A 26,296-nucleotide genomic window follows, 5' to 3' on the forward strand; every position below is an offset into this window, starting at 1 on the left:
TAAATATCATTTAGTGACTGATTTCAATGTAAAGCACACTTAAATGTGAAGCAAACTAATTTCTGATAGAAAGCCTGATTCTAAAAGCACTAGCTTCTCCCCTGCCACATTCTGCAGAATGGAAGGACTACATTCACCAGTGAAGAAAGACTCCCCTTTCCACTTTAAGGTGTTGGTGAATTCCATAAAAACCCCAAGCTGTTATTCCCCCTTCCTTTGCCATCCTATTTTTTTTACTGATAGTGAGGGTCATATAAGTACCAGCTTTTATTATATAAAGCAAAACTAAGAGACCAACATTTCCCATTGTCCGGGTGTTACTCTTTCTGGCTTTTCTTGTTGCATAAGTCTGTAATTCTCTTCGTTATAAAGGTTTTTACATTTATATATCTTTCTGAATACGAAATACAAATTATATTGTTGAATTTAAACACTCACACAAAAAGAGATATTTTTATAAGAAAGCCTTTCCAGTTCTGCTGGGCCATTTTAGAATGAAGGCTGAACAGGTTAGTATAGCAGCACCGATGAGGATATAACTCAGTGCCATGTAGAGCCTTGATTAGCCTACATGCTAGGCATGACTTTTCTTTTTAAAATTACACTCAAAATAATTTTACAAATGTTATTTTCAGTGGTGTTTGAAATATCAGTGGATAACATGGAATAGTAAAGCAATACTTTGGAAAAAATACCAGTATAAATGGATTTTCACTTACAAGAAGTAGTAATATGAATATCACAGGTAATTAGGACAATCATTTCTGTAAACTTATTTTGTATCCCCAAAAGAGTTGATTGAAAACCAAAGAGGTCATTATGAGTGTCTTCTGATGGGATATTACTGTATCAATTTCAGGAACAGTATTTTTTTGGGGTGGAATTTGCATTACTGGAAAAAGCATACACTTTATTTAAATGTAATTATATATTTTTTTCTTTTCCTAATAAGTAAGCTGTCATCCACTTAGTTTTTTGACAAATTTAAATCTCAAGTATATCGTTTCTCTTTTCATAATCCGGAACAGCTACTGATTTTTGTCTAGTTTTTTTTTTAATATATATATATTTATATATATTAGTGCTGAGAGAATGTTTTAGGTTTTCCTGGATAAACTATTTCTTTACTAAACTTTTGTGAAAGTTTATTTCTATAAGAGAATGTTCATTCCGTGTGATTGTGTAGATATACATTTTGTTTTATGTGGTGGGACGTTTGAAGTAGAATTTAAAGGCAAATGTATTTTGGACCTCAAAATTCTGTAATATCGCTGTTTGCTTGTGCCTGTTTTAGTAACTAACAGAAACCATTCTCATTAGGAAGGTGTGACCTTGTCTGCTGGAAAGGTTGTATTTAATGTAAGAATAGTCTATTCAGTTTATATTAAAAATAGTGGCCATCTTCTTTGGTACAAGCTGGAACAATTTTGTTATCAGAAAAGTTCTTATGTATTTAGCGAAGAATGCTATTAGTGAAGTTGTCAGAAGTAATATACTCATGCATGATAAAACTGTGACTTTTCAAGTTGCGTGTACAACAGATGAATTGGACAGCAAACAAAATACATGCTTTGTACTTGCAGTAGAGATGATTTATGACAGTTAATTCTGCTTGGCACATGGAAGGGAGCATTAATAGTTTGTCTCCTGAAAAGTGCAATATCTTGCTGCTGCGAGATGTTTTTTTCCGCTTTCTTTTTTTTGTTTGTTGATTGAGATATATTTTGCTGTTGTGCTTGAAAAAAAGGGGCTTGTTGCTATGACTTAAGGAAAATACTAAAACTTACTCATCCTCTCTGTTTTTGAGAAATAGCATACTATGCTAACACGTTCTATGTATTTATGATCTCAGATTATTCAGCATTAAAGATCATATTCAGCACCCATCTAGAATATGTGCATGCATTTATGCTGTTTACAGAAGCCATTAGAATAATCTGGGAAGCTTTGATTTAAGATTGCCCAGGTAACCTTAATATGGTCTTGTTGTATCTATGGTTTGTGATACAATCTTTAATTACATGATGACACTGTGTTTTCTTCAGAATCTTGCCTTAGAATATACAGAATAGACAATGTTCACTCAGTGAAGAGTTTTTTCTCTTTTTTTTTTAAATGTTCCTCATCCTGTGTGAGCTCCATATTATATTTTACACATCCTCTTTATGGTGTTCTGAAATGAAGGTGATTCAGTTCCTTTCTAGCATCATCCTGCTGCCTGTAGTTTTTTTAACCTCTCTGCAACATAAAACATACCACCTTTCTTTGAAATCTAGTCATGTTCATTCTCACTGCTATTGTTGTCTGTTCCACTGTTCTCTGTACTGTTCTCTGCCTTGCACCTTTTTATTCTTGCACCCATCCTTTGTGCCTCTCACATCCTTGGTTTCCTCATTAAAAAGAATTTTTTTTTTTAACACCAGGCTTTCTTGATGTAGACCAAAATTACATGAAACACTTTCATGTAATCATTCTGCTGACAATGTGAAAATGGATACATGCTTTTGGAATGTCTCTGTTTAATTAATACCACCAACTTTATGCTGTGATGTGTTAGTAGAAAGAATGGCAGTGTTTTGCTATTGTGTTGACAACGTGAGCAATTTTAAACTTAGCACCTGAAAATGGAGTATGATAATTCATACCTAAATAATAGAATGATTAATATTTTTAGGGGCATCATAATGGCATGTTCAAATACAGTTACCTTTCAGTGTTTAAAAAAAAATGAAAAAAAACCCATATATTCTGTTAAGATATCTGTATTTGGCAACTGCTAATACAGACTCTTAAAGACTGTTTGATATAGTTCTATTAATTGTTGTTTATATCTGTGAAACATTTTTTGTGCACTGTAGAATTGGCAACAGGAGTCTTTTTTTTTTTTTTTTTTAAAAAAAAGCTACATTTCACCTCTATATCCAGTGATTATTTGAAAATTATATATGGAAATTTAAAGGCAAAATAAAGGCTTTGTATTGACCCTTGAGAGGATCTGAAGCTCATTACAGTTTTACTATTAAAACCAATGAATATTATTACAAATTCTAAGAATAATATATTAACTAACTTCATTTTGCCTCTTCAGTTGTAGATACCGGCCATTTTCTGATGGTGGTTATTTGAAAGCAGGTTGTCTAATGAATTTTATTTACCTCATATGCTGGTATTTGTCACCTCATGTAGGTGTGTTCCTGAAAACTCCTGGAAAAGGTGTTGTTATATGGATACTATTTGCTGCAGTTTAACCTGATGAAATGATGATGAAAGAAATTCAGAGATTTTCATAGGATGATATAACGTGATAATGGCACTTGCATGTTCAAATTAACTACCACTGTCACGTTTATATGTTTGATCTGCCATATATCAGTATCTCCTATCTATAGACTACTCGTTTATGCATTTTTAAAATAATTTTTGTGTGTGTGTGTGTGAAAAAGCTTTCTCCAGATGTTGGTATTTTTTTCAAGTGTTTGTACCACTGATTTCAGTAGCATGCCAAAATTCAATCTTTTTCAGACTTCCTTTTCTATAAATGAAGAAAAATGCTTTATCAGCATCTTGAAAATTTTCTTACATCTGTATAAAACTTTTTTCTGTTTAATTCCTTCTGACAGAACGTGACCTGAATCTGCACAATGACAATCTGTTTCAGTTTGCCTTCCTTATGCTTTAGGTTTGAGATATAGTATTCTGAAGATGGTTGGTAGACTGGATCATACCTCCAACCAGTGACTGTACTGACTGGTCGTGTTTGGCCATCTCCTCACACTGTCCAATCTCCTGTCCTCAAGGTTACCTATTGTTTGTACTGTCCTAATTAGATCATCATGTGGAATTCGTGTTCTGGCTTATAATATTTTCTTGATTCAAACTGTTTTTTCGTTCAGTATGTTAGACTCAGAAAACCAAATTATTCTCAAGCAAGCTTCTAAATGATCTTCTGTGACCTGAATTTTCATAGATCTCCTTTTGGATTGAGAAACCCATGTGCTGAACTGTTACTGTCAATGGAAATGAAATTCATATGAGTATATTGAAGTTTGTTTTATTTTATATCTTTTTGAGCACAGAATCAGCCTGTCAGTTTATTAATTCTTTTCTCACCTCTTCATCAAATCCACTGTGTTGAAGTGCAAGATTTTGACTGTAGGATCTTAAAGAAACGTATGTGCAGAATAAAGAAGCTTTGACATTTTTTGTGGAGGTCCTATGACCTTATTTGTCTCTGCAGTGTATTCTGTCTGACAGCAAACACAGTGGCTAATCCATCAGGTTCATGACCAAATTTTATCCAAACACAAATAACAACATGTTTTCTTCATAGGAATATCGTTGGGTTTAGTTAGCTTTGTACCTTTAAAAAATGTGAAATTGTAAAATATCAGGAATTATAATACATAATGTTGTGGGAAGCACTGTATAATATAACTTTTGGAATGGCATAAAAATTACAGATTAATAAAAATATCTCTTAAAAGTGAGGAAGTATTATTACGTTAACATAGTTTTAAAGCCATACTCCGTTGTGTACCTGTATAGAACCTTGTGGACATTGTCTGAGGAAGTGTCTTCTCCCTTAAAACTCAAGGGAAGAAAAATGAGCAGTTCTGCTGAGAGTGATAGGAAGAGAGACAACGCTTCAATTTGCTATCAGTTGTTATAATCCTTTACTGGATTGTTTGATTAAACATTAAACACTTAAAAAAAAAAAAAAAAAAAGAGTCAAGGAAATAATTTTCTTAAGTAGGACCTTTCAAAATTAGTGTTATTTCAAAACCAATTCATTTTCATGCCTGATGTTTATAGCTTAAATGCAGATCGACAAATTTGACCCTTTTAGAAAGATTGCTATAATTTAGTGTCATTAACTATTTTCAGCATGATATTAATTAGAATATGCAAGTTAGCTGAGCATTTTAGAGATTAAATTCATTTGATGGGGCTGTATTGATAACAAGTAATACTGATGTAATACTTGTTTCTCAAGGAGAGCCTGTTTATTGTGTAAAGAAATCTTAATAAGAGTAGCTCTTGATATCTGCAGCTATGTCATAATTTGTGTCAGAACATTTCAAAAAATTGAATATTGGAAGCCAAGAAAAATCTGTGAGAGGTAATGCTAATGTAGAATTTTTTTTTTGGTCACTTCCAAATCTTTACTCTTCCTTGGAAGGAAAAGAGATTTTCACCAACATTTCTTTAAATTATGTGGGTTGTTACTAACCAGCTGCTAGAGTGACCCTCTGAGGATTATAGGCAGAACTTTTGTTTTTTCAGGACAAGTAACATAGGAAAGTGGTATTTATCTGCTTTTGCCACTTTTCTGTTACACTAAGTGCAGCTTGGTTTCTCCCCATCTCAATAGAGCTAGATAATTATACCATCTAGTGATCAGAGGTTGCATTTAGCAGGACTGAAATTAGATGTCTCCTACTGTGACTCTTCCTGCTCTAGAAGCCAAAAGTATTTTAATTTAGCACTGGCTGTACTTGCATTAATATGGGAGAAGCATGACAAATTCTTACTATCAAGAGAGTAAAGTTTGACATTTAAATTACGCTTTTTAAGATTCTCAAAAATTGTTAGATATGGTGGCTTAGTAATCACTGGAACTTGGGCTTCATGCAGGTGTCTGAATTCTTTATCCGATCTTTATTGAATCAGTAGGAAAAGTTCCATTACTTAATATGCTGAAAGGTTGCTGAGAAGTGACTGTTTGAAGGTTTTTTGAACCTCTGCTCTTTCAGAGTACAAACCTCCATAGGTATGCTTGAGCATGTGGGGAAAAATGCTTACAACTGTGCAGTTTAACTTAATCCTGTGAATAGTGAATCTTATTTTAGCCAGTACAAATAGATGCCATGTATAAATAGTCATTCACAGGGTGTAAGTGGTTTTTGGGATTAGAATTTTACTTTAGTATATTTGTTAATACTTAAGGACAACTGATTTGATAGTACTTTAGACCTTTAAAAATGCTTTTGTAATCAGCAAAGCTCCAACAGGATTTTTGAAGTAAGCTTTATGTAGTTTGCTTTTGTCTTCATTTGCATTTATACACTTCTCAGCAACAGCTCAGCTGTGCCTGGCACTGACACTGTCTTGAGCTGATTTCCATTTCTTAGTATAGAAAATATTAAAGGTTTGACAGAATTGTAAAAGTCATTAATACCAAAACTAACATCTGGCAGTTCTTAGAGCAGAAACATGCATAATTTCAATTTCTAGTTCCGTCACTCTAATGCACTTTGTTGGAGAGAAAATTATTTAAAGGGCAACAAAATGGTAGAGATGTACAAGCAAACAGAAGCAATATGGCTAAATGAATGTCATCATAGTGTAGATCATGATTTTCATAGTAGGCACTATTTACATATTAGGGAAAAGTATTTTTCACAAAACACTGTGAAATTTATAAGAATGTCTAATCCATCTTCGGAGTTTTTTAAAAATGATGCATTTTGGTAAGTCTATATTGATAAGTGCATTATTATCTTGAAAATTTTCAGTTGTCTGTCAGACCTAGAAACAATAAACTTCATTGTGTCAATTTCAGTATTTTTTTTGACTTAGGTTTTTAAAACGTATATATTCTGACTTAAAAAAAAAAAAAAAAACAAAACTTGGAAATTGTATGAAGAGGAGAGTTTTATATAATTCTTTTTTTTAAAGACTTTTACAGTAACTTGTTGCTTAGATGAAATTTTCCATTCTTAGTTTCTGCCCACAACTTAAATATTGTTTTTAAGAAATAACAAAAGACTCTCACCTGGTTTTTAAGTTGTGTAAGAATGAGGTAAATAGGATTACCATTTTAAAGGAATGATATTAAAAATATTTTTTGGATAACTTCAGAAATAGATGAATGTTAGCTCTTCAAAGCTTTTTGGTTGGATAGACTTAACTCTACTAATTGCTTGATTAACTGTATTCTGGAATTCTAACTGTTGCTGTTTTTTTAATCAATGGTTATCTAAAGGAAAATGAATGAGCAATTTGTGAGCATGGGTGATAATAAATCAGACATAATCTTGTGCCTTAATTTTTCTTAGGGGAGCTCTGGAGGCTCTCCAGTTTGTTTGTAGGAGTACTGCATATTTAACTCTTCTTCATTGGTAAATTTTCACATCTGAGGCATCTATAAGCATTCATCTTGGTCCAAGGGCTGGCTTTTTAAGCACTGAAAAGTCCAAGGAGTCAGTTCTTTGGTCAGCAAGTTTCTAAACTGTGGCAAATGTAGAAGGCTTAATTGAAGTAATTCGTTTCATTAAAAAAAAAGTTATAAATGTTTGTAGACTCCCAGATTATACCTCTGCTCTACTGAGTTGTGCATCACTGACAAGTGTAAGTTGTATTCCTACAATCTGAAGATGAGGGAGGAGGGAGGGGAAGAAGCACAGTACATATTTTCACAAGGAATTGTTGTCTTGCAGAGGCTTGCGGACATAAAGCCTGCTGACAGCTCTGGCTGGGTAAATTTGGAGTGTTTCTTGAATATCAGGTACTCCATCAAAATGGAGTACAAATAAGTAACACATATGGAAAAACCTCTTTCTTTTTCATTAATGTTACCTGGCCAATTTTTTTTATTCTCATGTGGAGTATTTAGTAATGTATATTTAACAATTAAAAAATTTACCAGTTTAGGAGATACTAAAGCAAAAGCACAATGACTAAACAAGGCAGGATGCATCTAATGTAATTAACATACTTCAAAGTAAGATAACTTTTTACTTTTGTGATTGTAAATCTTTCAAGGTAACATTAATGAAGCCATGCTGTAACTGTGATGTACATTTTTTTTTCTTACGAAATAGGTGAATTGCCAGTGGAGTTAATGGGACATGGTGGAGTTAATGGGACATGGAGTTTCAAATATTAAAATACAGTGGCAGCAGACAGACAACTTTCAGGGTCCCACAGTGGGATTTAAACATGCTTTTAGTCAAGCAAATGCTTGTGTTGTCAATGACAAGAGTATTTTCAGTATAAGACTCTTTGACTTTTTCTTTTGTAGAACCGGAGTCTGAGGGGTAAATATGAGTTAAATTTAAGTTAGAATACATTAGGAGAAAGTATAACTATGTAAAGGTCTATTTTTATCACCCATATTCACCCTTACCCATTATGTTTTAAATATATGCTTCTGTCTTGGGTTGGGTCAGTTGATTTTTATCCAATAGGTAAACTCTTGAAAAAGATTTTCTTATGTCCTAGTATTTCTTTGAATTGCTACTTGTATTAAGTACGTGTGGCAAAGTTTTGGTAGCAGGGGTTAGGGGCTGCAAGAGTGGCCTCTGTGACCAGGAGCTGCCCTGTGCCAGACATAGCTGGTTCTAGGCAGCACCTCGATGGACCTGCTGTAGGACACATCTGAGTCCACCCACCAATTTGGTGGAGTATTTGTGAAAACATTTACAAAAGGGCATAAAACCTTAGACAGAGGAGGAGGGAACTAAAAGTGATCAACAGCAGAGCGAACGGCAAGGTCAAAGAAGGAGGAGGTAATCCAGGTATCAGAGCAGATATTCTCCTAAAACCTGCAGAGGACCCATGCTGGAGCAGATGGTTATTTTGGAAAGACAGCAGCCTGTGAAGTGCCCATATTACAGCAGATTTTTGCTGATGGGAGCTGTGTCCCATGGAAAGCCCACACTGGGGCAGATTTCCTGAATGACTGCGACCTTTAGGGAAACTGCTCTAGAGCAGAGGAAAACTCTGAGAAGGAGCAACAGAGAGACACTACTATGTACTGACAGCAGCCCCTGTCCTCAGCCATCCCTGAACCTCTTCAGGGGGGCTGAAGAATCTGGAATGGAGGAGTGAAGCTGAGCCTTGCAAAGGGGGCTAGGAAAGGTGTTTTAATATTTGTCTTTTTGTTTCTCACTACCTGAAGCTGCATCAGAGAGGTTCAGGCTGGGTGTTTGGAAAAGGTTCTTCACCAAGAGGGTGCACTGGGACAGGTTCCCCAAGGCAGTGGTCACAGCACCTGGACTAACGGAGTGCAAGAAGCATTTGGACAACTCTCTCAGACATGCGGTCTGATATTTGGGTGCTCCTGTGTGCAGCCAAGAGTTAGACTCCTGGGTCCCTTCCAACTCAAGATGTTCTATGGTTCTGTGATCCTATGAATCTATTTGACATTTTGTCTAATTGACAATAATTTAAAGTAATTTTTTTTTCCCCAGGTTGAGTCTGTTTTGCCCACTATGGTAACTGATTAGTGATCACACTGTCTTTATCCTATCCCATCCTATTTTCTCCCTGTTGTCCCACTTAGGGGTGGGGAGAATGAGTGAGCAGGTGGGTGGGAGTTCGGCTATTAGCAAAATTTAATGTACAACATTCTAGTAGAAAACAAGATTTAAATCAACAATGTTAACGCTTTGTTACAGGCATGAAAGATTGGGTATAAGTTCCAACTAAAATAATTTTGTGATAAATCTGTACTGGAAAAGATCAGACTAAAACTTTCCCTGTCTTGTTTTAATGGTGGCAGCGGTGCTGTATGAATATTGTAATGGTAACCATGTGTTATGTGGACATTAATGGGTGATCTCATGGATAATTAAGAAAACTTAGAAATTCCCTGTTAAATTGGAGGAAGTGAGCTGCTTCGTGAAATCAGTTTCTCCTTGAGATCTTATAATCCTGCAACACAACTGATAGCTATTAAAGAAATCCAGTTAGTAAGTCTCTGAGATACAATATCAGGCTGAAATTTTCAAGGTTGCTTAAGGGAACTAGGTGCCCATGGAAATATGATTCTCTTCTGTTACTTTTGAAATCCCATTGCTACTGATTCTATTTTTTTCTTTTTCCCTGCTGATCACATTTTGACCAAATCCCTCATGAAAATTAGAAATAAACAAATTTCTTTTGTGTTAATATTAAGTGATTCTAGTATCTAAAGCTTTCCTATATTTGAAGAGATCCACCAAGGAAGGAACATGTATCTCAGCTTTAAGCTAGGTCTTATTAATGATATTTCTCATACTTAAGCCAAAATAAAGGTTTTGCATATGCATATTTCCTTGTAATGGATGTCCTTTTCTGTGGTAAAACAACAACACTGCTGTTAAATACCCTTCTATGTGTCCCTGGGGTTATTTATATTAAACAGAAGCAAGCATTTATATATTTGTGGAACACTTTAGTTCAGTGTTTTGTTGAAGTATTTCTTTATGTTCTTGGGGAGGAATTAAAGGTATTCTGGATTACCTGTAAATCAGTTTGTGATCAGTTCTGTTCGGGGTTCCTGTTTCTTTATTAAAATATGGATGAAATTGCTTTCAAATATATGTCAAGTTGTTAAGAATTTACTTCTCTAATCCATATAGAGACATTCAAGATTTTTAGATTAAAGACTGTAAATATATAAAGCATTCTTCTTTTTATACAAAAATAAAAATATTGTATTATAATTGATGGTTGGACTGGTTCAATGTTCTCATACATCCAAAATGCAGAGTAACACTTTCTGGAAGAAAGAAACCATCCCAGTGATAGCACTGTTATTTTTGCCTAATTTGTTTTTCCACTGCTGATTATGATTCTATTTTTAGTTTTATTTTGAATCATTAAAATCTTGTAAGCAATACTTGCAGTTCTGTCATGTTTTGCTGTCTTACAGAATAAAAACAATTTCTGAACTCTCACTAAATCTATAACTGATAGCAAACATGGTTAAGTAGTCCTAATTTTTTGTCTGATACATGTTCCCACCCATTCTAGTCCAGAAAATTTTGATGCTAACAATATAAACTGATCTAAGTATTATGTTTCATCTGAATGCTTCAATAAGACATGGTATTGTAATTATATCAGTTTAATGAAAGGGTTAAAATATAAGAATGGTGTTTAAAAGCCATCAAACATTAACTTGTAAGTATATGTTTTTATGGCAGAGATGGTCAGAACAAAATATTCTTGCCTACTGCAGTGAATAAACTACATAAATCAGTTTTCTGTACTTTAAAAAAAAGTATTGTAATATAAGCAGAGCTTACTAGACAAAGTAAAATCTTAGTAAAAATGCATAGTCCTAAAGAATAACATGCTGTTCTTTTTAAATTATAGGGAAATATTGTTGATATATAAGGATTTTATTATACTCAATATCTTCTAATTTATAACATTGCGTTTCATCATCTACTGAAATATCCTACCATACTGAAGAATTTTCTAATTCTGTCATCTTCCATAGCTTGTATGTACCATAAGAAAAAAGTAATTGATTTTTATTTTTTTCCCTGAGAAGGCTGAGGTCATGTTGTAAAACACATTGATATATTAGACACAGTTATTCAGACTTTGCTGTCTGTAAAATTAGTAAACTTGTGAAATTCCAAAGAAGAAAAATGTTTTGTTTTGTTTTTTCACTTGCACCTTCTAAGTTAATTCTCTTACCTCAGAGACTGGACACTGTTTCACATCCTGGGACTGGGTAGCTTTAGTTGACAATTAAAGTATTGCTCTCTCTTCATTGCCATAGTAGTAATGTACAAACAGTAGTAATTGGTTTTCCTTCAAATTAAAGGAAAGGTAAATGATTATACAATAAATATTACAATTTATGAAATACTGTCTCATAAGTATGAGAACCGAATGGATCTTAAGGTTTGCAGATGGAGTGGAAAAGCTGCATGTGCATTATTAACCTGAGTCTGTGTAACTTAGAGTTAAAATGTTTCAGCTCCCACCTATGTTAAGTATTTTAAATAACAGGTGCATTATGACTATAAGGGAAGTGCTCTCAGTTGCAATATGATTCAGATATCTTCAAAATATATTTTCTCTTGACTTGAATTGCTGTAAATCACTCTGAATGCTAGTTGTAAACTCTGTCATTTTTTAACAGATGTAAGTGGAAATTGAGCTAGGCTGGCAGGAATGCATATGTACATCTCATGTCATTCTTTTGCTGCTATTCAAATTCAGAACAGTTGTGATACAGTCAAGCTAAAGAAAAAACAGCTCTGCACAGATATTTGGTTAAATATTTTTTACATAAAAAAATGCTGGCGTGTACAGTTGCAGTTTGTATAGAATTTATTGAATACTTCTGATTTGGATTTTTTTTAAATTATATCAGGTACATCATTTTAAGGACAACATTTTTCATTTTATTATTGCAGATCAACTCAAAAGTTGATTTTCTATTCTCTTTAGCCATATGATCTCTGTACAAGGCTTGCTTGATCTAAAGCTGTTCGATTTTAATAAATTCTTGGATTTGAGTATGTAGGACAGATATCTTTTTTGAAACACAGAATATATGTTAACTCAGGCTAATGTAAATTTATGTTGCAGTAGCATAAAGAAGTTTTGCAGATGCAAAATCTTTTCGGTTCTGTAAGATGGAAAGTATGCACTATGAATTAGACAATCAACTGTTAATTACAGTTCACCAAAACCACTAATGTCATGTTCTAATAACAGTCCTTCCTGGTATTGAGCATATAATGCCATAGCAATTTAGTAAAATGCTGAATTTGAAGTAAGTTCCATACCTAAAATTTTAAACAAGCAGCAATTTCTTTAAAGTTTGCTTAAATATGATTTATTGTGCTTTTTGTATGAGAGGAAGCACTGTGGTTATGCTATCACTTCTGTAGACTCAACTAGTTAGGATACTACCAACACCAAGCTCTGCATGTGCCCATAACTTGTCAGCATGCAAGACAGACAGTAGTTGTTAAATGTGGAATAATTTTCGATTAAATTATTTGAACTGCAATGCACAATTTTTTTTTTCATGAAACCTCATGAAACACTTTATTTTGTATATTATTGAGTAGTATGGAGGTGTTTAGAAAAAATATCTTATGTTCAAGTATAGAGATTTAGTTTTAATTTATCTTATTATATTTATATGCGAACAAAACAAGTGGTGCTCTTCTGGAGGATTACCATATTAACTACAACATCTGACCTTGTTTTCTTCAAACAAAAGAGATCCATGCAAGCTATATGTAGTCTTTAATGTAAACAAATCTTGCATAAGCAAAAATTTCCAATTTATTGTCTCAGTTCACATAAGATCATGTAGTATATTTCTGTTTGTACTATGAAGCATGATACCTCATCTGAGTATTTTGAACTATGGAGCAAATGTGAAGAAGCTAAAGGACTTTTCATTAAATCTTACTTTTGCTGCAAAGTGTTTGAATAAGGGAGTCAAATCACAAAACAGAACATTTTAGTAAGTCAATACTCCATATACTGCCCCATCCCAACCCTCACAGTGACTGGTTAGTAGTTCATTTATCTATGTCTTAAAATGAAATAGACATAAGCATTCACTTTTAATTTAACTTCAACTTGATACATACATCAAGCAATTGTTGCTTTCCATAAATATGTAGATAGTTATATGACATGAGTTATATATTTTTTTTCAGGGTTTTCAAGGACCTGGATAATACGAAATGAAAAGTCAGTTTTGGAAGAAAGAAAACATAACACAGAAGGGAAATTAATTTTTGTGTGCTCCATTTCTTTCAGAATATCAAGTAAGTCACATGTGTTCTTCTTTCTTCGTTCAGAAGTATTATAATAACCTGAATAGTAAAACAGTAAGATAACTGTCAAGAAATAATAATTGTAGTGTTCCATAACTGTGTTTAATTTCTTTGTATGTTTTTGCATTGTTTAGTCTAGCTGTTGATGTTGAGATCTGTATGAAAGTCCATCAGATATAAAAGTACTTATGGATCCAAATGTCTGTGTTTATGTATATACTTGAAAGTTCTCACATAAATAACCAGTTTGAATCTTGCTTTATTTCACATGCAATGCATGGAGAATTTCACAAACCTTTCAGTGGTTATAGATGTAATTCAAATAATGATAGTACATAGGTGTGTGCTTTGAAGGCATGGTGACAGAAATAAGTGCAATCTTTTTTGAGCGTGTAAACCAGTGTAAAATGTACAGTGTATACACTTACAATGGGTATTGCCTCATATTAAAAGGAGGTTTGCACTGAACCATACATAGGTCAGGTGCTGGACTTCATACGATATTTGAAAGTCGTTTACATATATATATATATATATATATATATATACACACACATATAAGCTAATTTACATCTTTCAGCTCTTAGTGATTCAAGCTGACATTTTCATGACTCTGTGACCAAATATAAAAACTTATTTATTAAAATTATCATGAAATACCCAGCAAATGCAAGCTGGCAATACACATATAATGTAGTATAGTTTTGAACAAATCTTTGCTTCTCATTTCTCTTTCCCTGTTATTTCTCCCATCTGTATTCAGGCCTATTTTTCTCCCATCTGTATTCATCTTCATTAGCATAAGATAGCTGCCCCAGTTTTTGGGACAAAACCTGATTTTGTTTCTATCAATTAGATTATCTTTCTGTTTTTTTCTTCTTACTCACTAATAATGTAATGTATTCTGAAATTATAGCTGAATAAGCATGTCTGGCTTTTCTTAAACACTTTTAGAAAGTTTCTGTTCAGAAAGTTACTGGTTGGGTTTATCGAGACAGTTTTTTTATTTTTCACACTTTATAGTCAGCTAAAATTTACTGTATGCTTTTTACTTTGTTTTTTCTTTTAAAATTCCAAAATAATCCATGTTCTATTTATGTTATATAGAACCATGTGATAGTTGTGTGGGAACCAGGCTTTGAATAGCTTGTAGCTCCTAAGCTTTAGCAGCTTTAAAGGTTTCATCCCCTCTACTTTATAGTTCAGAAACATTTCTTTTCTGAAAATAATATTCATGGGGGAAAAAAAAAAGCAGGACTGAATAAAATGAAACAGCCTAAAAACAAGGGTGTGTACGTATTTTTTTTTTTAATTTATTTTTTCAGCGATGGTGAGCACAACTAAGTTTGATGTTTGCATTGGTAACTGGAGAGTGATTCCATGGAGGAATATTAGTTCAAGTGTTTTGAATAAGATTTAAAAAGTCATGTGGTTTAGGGATATAGTGGCCTTTAGTGGGACTTATCTAAACACAGTAATTTCAGCTGGCTGGGGACTGTGTTCCATACAAAGGATTATTCTCATGTGCCAAGGCCAACTAGTATGGCACAACTCATGCCCACACGAGCTAAATTCTTTTCCCCTAAAATGTATTTACAATTAATTTACAATTCTTTCCCTCCTTATTTTTTATGTCTACTAGTTGGTTTGTGGTATTTAAGTATCAAAGTATAAAAAATTATTTTGCAATTTATGCAAATTGTATACAATATGCACTATGTATAGAAATAGCAACGACGAAAATTGCAAATAGAAGGCATAATATTTCAAAGGTAGCCATGGCTTTGAAAATATACCTGTAGCTATACCACTAATGCACGGGCTGATGGAATAAACATTTTGCATATCGTCAGCTAGTCATATGGCTATCTGTTTGTGGGCATCTATACAAAATACTCTGTATAAACAAGTGGTGTCAATGCTTGCCATTAATATGCAGTTGAAAATCACTCCTATGTGACCAGAAAGATTCAAGCTGGTAGCTGCCACAGTTTCTAAATTACATTCATAAAGAAAAAAAAAGTACAGTACTGATGTAAGCACTTTCTGCTTTTGTAGTTCCTGAATGTGCTGTAGGCTATCATTGGAATATTTTTTTTCCTTGTGCTTCACTAGAGTTTTGTACATGTGAAATCAATCACACCAACTCCTGGCACATATAATGAACCACACACAGCTCTCAAGTCCTTGAACAAAACATCAGGAATGAAAAAGATCCCATTTTGTCAAACTGCTCTTCGATTTGCTCAAGACTGCAGGCTAGTATATACACTAGGTTTGCAATTAATCCAAATACTGGCATTCAGGGCACATAACCTAATATAAGTAAGACTGATATTCTAGGATGCCAGTAATTAATCTTGTAATTGAAAATACAGTAAACATGAAGTTAATTTGAAAGGAAAATAAGAATTAGAGAAAAAATATATATTGGATTCTGGCCAAAGGGATGAAAATACGGTTCTCAACAGCATTATTTTGGGTTTTTAGGAAATCTGAACACATGTTTATCTATGCAAACTAATTTATAATAGTATGTTTGGTTTACTTCGTTTATAGTATTCCTGACTAATGAAGAAGCAATATAAATGGAATCTGTGGTTGTTGCGTTTCTTCTTTTTTGGTATTTAGGGGTAGTATTAAATCAGGCTGTTTCTCCAAAACACAGCCACTATAGTTATCTATAAACATAAAATACTAAAGATGCATTCTTTCCATGATTTTACTTAGGTCAATACATGAGTAATAAATTCTATTTTCACTTTGCTGGAAAGTTTGTGTCTCACACCAGTTTATTAGTGGTATGTGAATGAAAGGGCAAGTGGTAGAATGCATCTTGAAAAGGCACATTCATGTAAGCATGCTCCTTTGACGTTGGCACATGATCATGTAAAGTCAAAGGTACTTGATGGCAAATCAATTCTTTTTGGTCATCAGATGTGACCAATCACTTTGAACAGACTTCTTGATGCCCTCTGTAGCTTTTTTTTTTTTGCATTTGCTTCTTTGTTTTGTCCTCATGTCATGCCAGTCATTTGCAGCTGGTTTCATTGAAGCTTGCTTTTCACAATTCTTGACATATGTAGAAGTAATGTTTTTGTGGGCCAGTTGCCCAAGCCACCTAGATAAATGACATGTATCCTCCTACTATTTTATCTGCCACTCATTAATGCCCTGTGCTGGAAACAGAGAAATATGCACAGATACCTTCTGAATGACACTGCAATGTCATCCTCAGAGTAATATGATATTAAAAAAAATATTAAAATTAACAATAACATTAAAACAGTATTAAAAACCGCTTTCTTCCCTGATTTGGTGTCATTTTTGTGACTGCACCTGGACTCTGGCATCCCTTTCTGGTCTACCCCATACAGGAAAGATACTGATGGGTGTCGAGTGGGCCCAGCCCAGGGCACTGGAGGGAGTGAGGGGTCAGGATGGACAGCGAAAGGTGAGCAGTACCAGGCCCACGCTTGCAGGTGGAGACAGCCCAGCTAACAAGAGGAAAAGATTATCTCTATCCTAGCTGAAACCAGGACAGTATCCACTCCTTATTCCACACCATTTATGTTGTGCTCTGGTCCCACACTTTCCAATGAATCACCACTTTTCATATGTGTATATGAAATTTCCACTGAGTTTGTTTAGTCTGTGACTGACTTTGGGTTCCATCTGCCACTCTGGTCTTTCAGGGCAGATGAGATGGTCTGTGGTGTTGGATCGTCACATGCTGAAGCCAGTTCTGATTCCATCACACCACTGTGCTTGTCCAGTTCTATCAAAATTCATTTGTTATTATCTGCGTGACTGTTACCGTGATACCATGAATAGGACATATAGCAATCAAAGTAGTGATGACATACAGTATTATACAGTAATTAACATAATACAGTTCAAATCATGGGCTATTCTCACCCATCATTTGGCATTTGGATCTTCAGCTCCTCAAAGTTTACTTCTCTTTTAAGAGCCTCAGTACTTTGGACATTATAGTAACTCTTCCAAATGAATATTATGTTTTTGAATAATAATAATTTTTTTCTGTAGAAATGAGCTTAAAGGCAAAACCAATCAGTTTTGACCTTTTTTTTTTTTTTGTCAAAAGCAGACAATATTTTTATCACAATGGTGCCACATTTATTTTTGTCTGTATTTAAAATTAAAAGAACACCTTATGATTTGGGAAAATTATGTAAATACTAGAGAACAAGTGGAAAAAAAAAAGGTGGTGAATTAGAGAGTTTACCAGCTGTTTTTGGAATAACAAGTTCTGAGGCTCTTCAGCATTCCTTCTTAAATTTCTATTGTGTAGTCTTTTTGCTTTTATTCACAACTTCCCTATCTCTACTTGCAAATAATAATCATTTAAAAATATGTTTCACTACTTTCTCTAAGTGTTGTATAGTCTTATAACATATTGTGACCTGGTTCTAAGTCATCATCTACTGAAAGGAAGTATTTAAGAGCATGATTGTAAAGCTCCATCACCATGACTCCATGTTTATGTTGAATCCAACTCATAGCAAAATATATTATCATATACTCACATTCACTAATGAATAGTCTGTTATTTTTAAAATATATAGTTACGTTGCTAGTCCTTCTGCCCTAACTTCTAAGGGAATCATTCATCATTCTAATTTGAACACTGAAATCTAATTTGATTTGAGTATAGAACACAGAAGTAAAATTTAACGTGCTAACCAAATCTTGGAACAGTGAATAGAAGGTGCGCAAATTAGAAGGGTAAAATAAAGATCACAGTAATCAGATAATTAACAAATTCTGAAAACTTAGGCAATCATACATATTTACAAAACACCCCTTAATGCTATTTAGCAATAAGAAGAGCCTTAAAAGTAGCACAATTTTTTATCTCAGCACCCAATATAAAGACCTATTTTTTACAAAGAGTTAACTGTTTTAAAAAAAAATAAATCTGGAGGTTGGAGTATGTTTTGTCCCTTCTCTTTTGCTACACTTAATAAGTAAATGCTCTACTGCTGGGAGCCTAAATTTGTGCTGCATTGTGTCTGAGGGCTTCTCATTCTCTGATCATTAAAAACTTGATTATTGCTCACTTTCACACTGGGTTTTCCCATCCACGGAGACTGAGATGTTGGTTTGTGCCCAGTCTCACCAGGATGAAGAATCAATGTATGGGTGAGGAATGTGCTTCTACCCCAAGGCACAGAAACACATGTAGCCCAAAATGAAGATGTTACTTGAATGAGTTCTTCCCTTGGATGTGTAACTCAGTGATACTATAGCACAACTTTTTCCTGGCTTTCATACTTTTGTGTGTGTGTAAAACAGTATCCCTAGATGGAACAGCTGAAATCCTTTTACTTCAGCTAAAAGAGTCCACTCTGTTAGGCTGTGGGTGTTGTTTTTCTTCATTCACTCCTTTTTTTTTTTTTTTTTTTTTAATTTCTTCTGGTTCTGCAGGTGGGTAAAGAGCCACAGCAAAGTTTATTTCTCTTTACAGTATAGTTTCATGATTAGCATTTTGGTTCTCTTTAGAATAGATAGATATTAAATAAATAAATAAAAAAATAACAAACATAAATAAATACAATAGATAATAAATAAATAGATATTAAATCCCATAACCTCTTGTTCTGTCTGTCTTTGTTACAGACTCTCCACAGTAAACCATGCATTTAGATTTTGGCAAAGAAAAATCTTTGCAGTTTTTGAAGTATGGCTACAGATAGTGAACACGATTCAGTTTTTCTCACAAAGTAGATTTAAGTAAGAAAGGTGAAAAAAAAGCAAGGTTTACCGGTCTTGCAGAACAGGCTAGTTGCTAGTATTATCACTGCTGATTTTCTTTGAAAGGTTCTTCCTGGTCAAGAAAAGATTATTTTGCAGACAGAATATGCATCTGGAGACTCCCTTCAATTTTATAGGCATACATTTCCACACAACTACTCAAAGAGGAACTTCACTAGGTGATAATCACTTTCATTTGTAGAAAATAATTAATTACAGTGTTTTCAACTGGACAATGGCAAAATGTGAATCATATTGTCTGATGAAAAGGTTGGTAATTTTATGCCAGACTTTTGGGTTTACGAAGTCTTTGTTATAGTTTTCTGTTTACGTTATTATATAAATGAGCAATTATTCATTCAACTATATAGCATACACAATACAATCTGTTTTTAAATGTACTTAGAGTCATAGAATCATCCATAGACCTCTCCCTCTTTTGTACATTTTTCTTTGCATTTTATAGAAGGAAAGATACATTTCTTGATTTTTATTTAAATACATATATAAAATATAGCTAAGATCTTAAAAGGATTAAAATACAAAATTACTGCCTTTCTCAATTGTGAGATGGTTATGGTGTTCTGCCGTTTATTCCCTTATACATGACCATCTGAGAATCCTCATAAAAGACAAAGGCATGTGTTTTGCTAGCTAGATTAAATGCTAGGATAGATTTTTCAGCATTACAGAAACAGAAATAAGAGAGTTTCCTCAGGTGTTAATCAGCCAAACTCAACTGCTCACTTATATTGTCCTGGCAATTAATCGTAGATATATTTAGATATGGCACCTGTATAATCAGTGTTGGAACTAAAGATACTTCATGTTCCCCAGCCTATATACTAAAACCAATTGCTAGCAAAGATTGATGATGCCTGTTTTCATTTGGAAAGACAAAAATATCTGTAGTTAACATTTAAAATTTCAATACTTTGAAATTTTATTCAATATTATAAAAATTAGCTCATTGTTTAAAAGCATTTATCATGAGACAAGCTCAGTGTTACTATTTATTTCATTCTTCATAAAGATTAAGATCTTCATATATGAATTTTTGTAAGAAAAAAAACCCACAGTTGCATAAAAGTTGTGAGTAGCAGAAGGATGTAAATTTGGAAAGACACATGATTCTAAACAAACTCCACCCCTTCCCACAACAGTTGTGTGGATGCTTACTGAGCCACAGATATACAAGTGCCTTCTCTTTTCTCTGCTGCCATCACAGAATACAGTTGTTTTAGAAACAGCTTCTGATTTTGTAGTCTTAATGGATCTACCCAATTGCTTAGACTTCTCTCTCAGGGTCCTAGGGTTCTTTTTGTGCTCTATTTCTTTTGGTGGTTAGGAGCAAATTCTTATGTTTCTGTAGTGGGTTTACGTGGCAAGGTTTTGGTAGCGGGGTCTGCAGGGGTGGCTTCTGTGAGAAGAATCCAGAAGCTGCCCCATGTTAGATAAGGGCCAGTTTCAGCCAGCTCCAAAGGGACCCGCTGCTGGCTAGAGTACAGCCGATAAGCGATGTTGTTTGCACCTCTGGGAGAGCACATTTAAGAAAGGGGGAAAAGACCTGCTGTACAAAAGCAGCCAGGAGACTGAGGAGTGAGAAAGAGCCCTGCAGACACCCCCAAGGTCCGTGCAGCAGGAGGGCAGGATGTGCTCCAGGCACGCAGCAGCAGTTCCCCTGCGGCCTGTGGAGAGGCCCCTGGTGGAGCAGGCTGTCCCCCTGCAGCCCATGGGTCCCACATGGAGCAGATCTCCACGCTGCAGCCCCCCCGTGGAGGAGCCCCCGGTGGAGCAGGTGGATGTGGCCTGGAGGAGGCTGCGGCCCATGGAGAGCCCGCGCAGGAGCAGGCCCCAGGCCGGAGCTGCAGCCCGTGGAGAGGAGCCCACACAGGAGCAGGGGGTCTGGGGGGAGCTGCCGCCCGTGGGGGACTCGTGCTGGAGCAGTTTGCTCCTGGAGGATGGACCCCGTGGTACGGAGCCATGTGGGAGCAGTTCTTGAAGAGTTGCTGCCTGTGGGCAGCCCCCGCAGGCTCAGTTTGGGAAGGACGGCATCCCGTGGGAGGGACCCCACGTGGAGCAGGGGCAGAGAGGGACCATGAAGGAGCGGTGGAGATGAAGCGTCATGGCGTGACCACAACCCTCTTTCCCCCATTCCCCAGTGCTGTTCAGGGGGAGGAGGTGGAAGACGGTGGATAGGGTGGAAGGTGTTTTTAATTTCTTTCTTTTGTTTCTCTCTTCTCTAGCTTGTTAGTAATTGGTAATAATTTTCCCTAATCTCCCAGTGCTGAGTCTGTTTTGCCTGTGATGGTAATTGTTGAGTGATCTCCCCATCCTTATCTCAACCCCTGAGCCCTGTGCATTGTATTTTCTCCCCCTTTCCCTTTGAGCTGGGGGAGTGAGAGAGCAGTTGTGGTGGAGCTCAGCTGCCTACCTGTGTAAAACCACCACAGTTACATACCAGTTCTTAGGACAAATTCTATACATGTGACACTGGACACTGGAAGCCCTGCGATATTACTGTTGTTGCGTAGATCTAAAGGCAGACAGCTAAGGTTGCATTAACAACCTAATTCAGGAAATCATCCAAGTTCATTTCAGTGTCAGATGCGAATAGGAGCTAAAGTTGAGGATATTTAAGAATGCACATACAACCTGAGTGCCTCTCTGCATCTTTTCCTGAAAAATGGTGATACAATGACACCTCAGTGCATGCATGTTCAACTGTTTTTCTCACATTATAATAACTCAAATGGAGTTTAATTCATTGGGACTTAAACACATTCTTAACGTGTTTCCTTGAGTTAGATGTCTGAAACCAAATGTGTTTTAGATGTTAGATTAAGTGGAAGTGACTGGATGCGTGTTTTAAATTTTTTGTATCTTATATAGCTGGAAAGAAGTGATAGATATATGTTATAGCCTACAATCAATGTTTTCTGTATTCTTTCACAATAATTCAGAGATGTTATTTTGGTATTTTTCAACTAATGTTATATAATTTTAAGAGCAAAGCTCCAATGTTAAAAGGAAATGTGTTTTTATGTATTTTTGGTCTTCATTGTTTTTGACTTTTTCTGATTTTTGTAATAGGCATTTACTTTTTGCAACTATTACGTAAAATGTTCTCTATAAAATATGCAAGTTGAGAAATATGGCTTCTAGTGTTTTTGTAGTAACCATAGCTGTTTAATTTTACAAGAGTTTTAGTATTTAACGTTTTGTTAGTATAATCTGTTCTTCATTTTATAATAAAATGTAAAACTTGTCTGATGTATAGAAACAGTAAAACTAGCAGCATACACTGAAATTGACTTTAGATCATTAGTTCTAATGTTAACAGGGTTCACATGAATTTAAAATATAAAAGGCAGTCGTAAATGAGTTATTCTTAAAAGGCTATGTTGGAACATTTCTGTATGCTCTATAATTTTCAGGTCAAAGAAAACACTGAAAAACTACAAAAACAGAAACCAGTATCTGTCTTTTCAACAACAGATAAAAGCCCAGCAGCTGCTCTGGTAAGAAAACTTCCCAGATTCTTGTAATTCCTCTATTGTTTTTAAGTTATTGAATGAAAAAAGGTTTGTGGGGCTCAGCAGAACTAAACAATTTTTCTTGAAGAAAGTCCAGCATTGATTTTCTATGTTGTCTATGCAATATCTGTGAGAATAACGTATTGCAGAACACATGAAACTACAAAGTATTTTGTCAAAAGTACTTTCATTTTCATTTTTTGTAATATTGTCTTTTTAACACTTGCACAGTGATCAGATTTTTAGACAATGTGATCAAAAGATCTTTTTCCTAACAATTACAGTTTATTTAGAATGCAGCATTTCACATGTTTAGTTACACCTTCTCACATAGCATTGCATGTGTCCACAAAGTACTGGTTTCCATTTTGCAGTCATTTCAGCTGCCTCTGTTTAATCACTATAGATAGCTTCAGCTTCTTCTTGATATGGAATTAGCTTTATTTCTAACATTTACAAATTTTTCTCCTGTTTTATATGGTTACAATACATTAAGCACCTTTATATTCTGCACTATCCCTGTATAACTTGTTTTTTTTTTCCCCTATGTTTCCTTACTGGGTTTTGAGACAGTATTTTTTTGCTTTACAAAAACCAAACCAAACCAAAACCACCACCACCACCAAAACAACAGCAAACAACAAAAAACAACAACAAACAACTGATTTTCTATAGGGCCTTAGTTTTTTTTTTGTTTTGTTTTTTTGTTTTTAAACTGTAAGTAAAACCTGAATGAGACATTTTGTAATTTGGATTTAACATCCTGTTTCTCTGGCCCTGTGTCCAGGTTCATGGTCACCTCCTGTCATATTGAGCCCCTTTCCCTGGGTGGCAATGGCAGCAGCAGTCAATGGAGCTGAGGGCTCTATCTGGAACTGCTTTTACCCTCTCCTTGCTGGGCTTTGCTAGCAATTTACTTTTCATCACCAAATTTTTCTTTGTCTGAGTTTTCCCGTCTTTTCTTAAAGTCTTAGAGAAGATTGAAATGATAGCATCTTTTCATAGAAATTATATCGCGTTGTCCCTGTACTTTTACAAGCTTTTAAGATCTTACCTTAAAAGATTTGGATTGTATTTCTAACTGGCTTATCTGCCAGTGTGTTGTAATTTCCTGGTTTATCTGCAGCACTAATTTTAAAACACGTGTCAGGTAAGTATTGCAAATTTTGTTAGCAGATCCTTTTTGATAAAATCAGAGGGTATGCAGTATTTACTTCATGTGACTTCTATTCCTCATTTATTTATTAGTTTGTTGTAGTATGATTTTTTTTTTTCCTATAGCTGGGACCTATCCATTCAACATACATATCCATTTGATTTTTTATTTTTTTTTTGAAAATTTGTTGTGTAGAATGTCTTTGTCTTGCATGCTTTCATTTTACTGTTTCCCTCACATGCTTTGGGCTTCCTTCTGTCGTTTTTCTGGTCATGTCTTCCCATGGATTTGAATATTCACTCAGGTGGTCTGTTCATACTTAACTGTTAAAATAAGGGTTTTTGTTGTGTTCTGTATGCTGCTTTTGTTTGCTTTTATGTGTTGCTTCTGCAACTCAGTTACAATATGTTTAACTAGCATCTGTTCTATTGCTATGGAGTTCGATGCCTTCAGAATTTAGATCACCTTAATTAAGTAGCCTCATTCTTATAAGGATAGGCTATTGAAAAAATATATTTGAACTGCAATGTTTGAATGAATTTGAGGTTCCTATAGAAAGGTTATGTGACTGTAAATGGGTATGTAGAGTATGATAAAGGAGAATATCTGAACAAATTTTGTTCAAAAGAAAACACAGTAGTCCACATGAACATCCCAGTGCCATTTTCAACAACACTTCTGAGATTAGCTCTGCATTGTAAGGCATTAAAAAAGTTGAATATTTATTCTGGAAAATTATGCTTATAACTGCTGCATATTGAATAACATGGAAGTCAGAGTTAGGAAAATCTAATGGTTAAGCAGTTTGGATGATCAGGAATCTACTGGTTGACCAGTGTCACATATTCTTTTTTGTTTACATTATCAGTATACAGTTCTTCAGTGAAATTATTGTTAATGTAACTTGCCACTTGGTCTCAATGCCCTGCCTGAAACCTTTTTCTGAGGAACAGAACACTGGTATCTGAAACTTACGGGAAAGAGGAAATGTCCCTGAGGATATCACTGGCCAGATGACCCCAGAAAAATCATTTTCTGTATTTACGTAGGAATTAATATGGGATGATAGAAGCAAAACAGTACTAAAAAGGAAGAATGGGTTGATTCTTTCGTCTAAAGAATCGTTACCATCACTAGAAAATTGCAGTTGCATTCTCCCTACCTATGGGCAATGACTGACTACTTTGTTGTATCTTTGAATTCTCAAGAAGCTGTGTATTGAGACTAAGGGTTTTAGCAAGAGAAAGGCTCAGAGGTTTTTACATCATTGCCTTTGGTTAATGAAGAACTACCTGGAACTGTCAAGAGGATATCAACATTTTCTGTCTTTCCCGTAACTCAGTAGAAAAAAAAATAAGTGCCAGTAAAGACTACTACATTTATTTTTAAGTTAGGCATCTTTGTCAATTCTACTTTTTAAAAAGTTAGTCCACTGAAGAGCTAGGATAAAGAGAAATACCAAAAAAAGTCTCGCTTATCTTGTCAAAGACGTTAAGGAAACTTGCTGCAGTTTCTAACAGACAAATACTAGCTTTTTGTTTTCAGATTTTCCTTGAAAATGACACTGAGGCAGAGGTGACTGTAATTTGTAACCACGGTTGTGTAAGAACAAGTTAGTAGTGTAGACACCTTTATAATTAGTGGAGAAAGAATGTATTTTTACGGCTAATATGTTCTAAGGTAGAACCAAGATGTATGTTACAGATGTTCAATGAATTGAATTACAGCCCATGGAACAAATCTTGTGTCTGTATCAGACGCTTGTGCATATTCTATGAATGAAATTATTACAATTATTTTGGGTCTTTTAGTATTCTCTTTGATCTCATTACTTTTTTTTTTTTTAATGGAATGTTTTTATGTGAATAGGGGGTATCACTCCAGTCCTGGTACTAGTCCTGATAACTAGACCATCTCTTCTAAAATAACACCCAAATGGGGAAGATAGTGTATCTGTGTTACTGGGCTGCCTAGAAAACCAATAAATCTTTAGTAGATCATCAATGGTGTCGTTGTCTTGCTTTAGAAATATGGCACATAAAACAGCCTTCTGTCTAATAAAGGCTCTGAAAGTAAGTTGTTCAAGGTATCTTAATTGCATGCATAAATAATTTTATTCTGATTGAGTGGTAGAAAGAATTGGTGCAGTCACTCAACTGCAAAGCATTGTGCACTACTTTACAAAATTGTTAACATAATATATATCTTACAGATTTACTAGGACCAGGTTAATTTATGTAATACTTTTAAAAACATTGACTAATTTATTTCACCAGGAACTGCTTAATGTAAAAATC

General features: G+C 34.7%; 1 long non-coding RNA gene across 1 annotated transcript in view; it reads left to right on the forward strand.

Annotated features, from left to right (window-relative positions):
* Positions 1-13,407: 13,407 nt before the first annotated feature.
* The window catches only part of LOC126913278 (uncharacterized), a 90,403-nt gene continuing 77,514 nt past the window's right edge, over positions 13,408-26,296 (forward strand). Inside the window, exons 1-2 of the long non-coding RNA XR_007708162.1 lie at positions 13,408-13,520; positions 22,745-22,828. This is a non-coding gene — a long non-coding RNA (uncharacterized LOC126913278). The remainder of the gene's footprint in view (positions 13,521-22,744; positions 22,829-26,296) is intronic.

The sequence above is a fragment of the Cygnus atratus genome, chromosome 4 (assembly GCF_013377495.2).
Source record: "Cygnus atratus isolate AKBS03 ecotype Queensland, Australia chromosome 4, CAtr_DNAZoo_HiC_assembly, whole genome shotgun sequence".
Classification (NCBI taxonomy): Eukaryota; Metazoa; Chordata; class Aves; order Anseriformes; family Anatidae; genus Cygnus; species Cygnus atratus.